Genomic DNA, 716 nt, shown 5'->3' on the forward strand with positions numbered 1-716 from the left:
TGATCGAGAGTCGCATGATGTCTAGTAAATCCGGGATGTGGCTGTATATGGCTATGTAACTCTCTTCCTTCTCTGATTATAATTTGGTTTTTGAAGACGTGTATTGGAACATCTACGTGATGGATTAGATCACTGGAATCTTGTTGAGCGCTATGAACCGTATTTTCTGATTGTTCTGACCTACCTTCATTAGTAGTTACAGTTTCGGAACCTATTTCTGAGGCTGTAATTGTTCCTTCATCGCTCATCATGTAAATTTGGTCATGGTTCACCTCCAACCTAGATAGAGCGTCAGCAACAACGTTCGACTTTCCAGGTTTACAGATAAGCTCGTAGTTTTACTCTTCGATTCTAGCCTTCCACCTTTTTAACTTAGCATTATGATTTTGATTTCCAAAAGCATATGTTAAAGGTTGATGGTCGGTGAAGATTTTTACCTTTTTAGCACCATACAGATAGGATCGAGGGTTGTCTAAAGCCCAAACAATGGCCAACATTTCTTTTTCATTCGTTGCGTAATTTTCCTCCGCCTTTTTGAGTGAGCGAGAAATAAACGCAATGGGTCTATCTGTTTCTGTAAAATCTTGAGACAACACAGCTCCGATGGGATAGTTTGAAGCATCGGTGGTCAAATTGAATGCTTGGTCAAAATCAGGAAATGCTAATACTTCGGATGACATTAGCAAGGTTTTTAATTCGTTAAAAGCCTTCAATGC

This window comes from Lucilia cuprina, chromosome 2, assembly GCF_022045245.1.
Source record: "Lucilia cuprina isolate Lc7/37 chromosome 2, ASM2204524v1, whole genome shotgun sequence".
NCBI classification, from domain to species: Eukaryota; Metazoa; Arthropoda; class Insecta; order Diptera; family Calliphoridae; genus Lucilia; species Lucilia cuprina.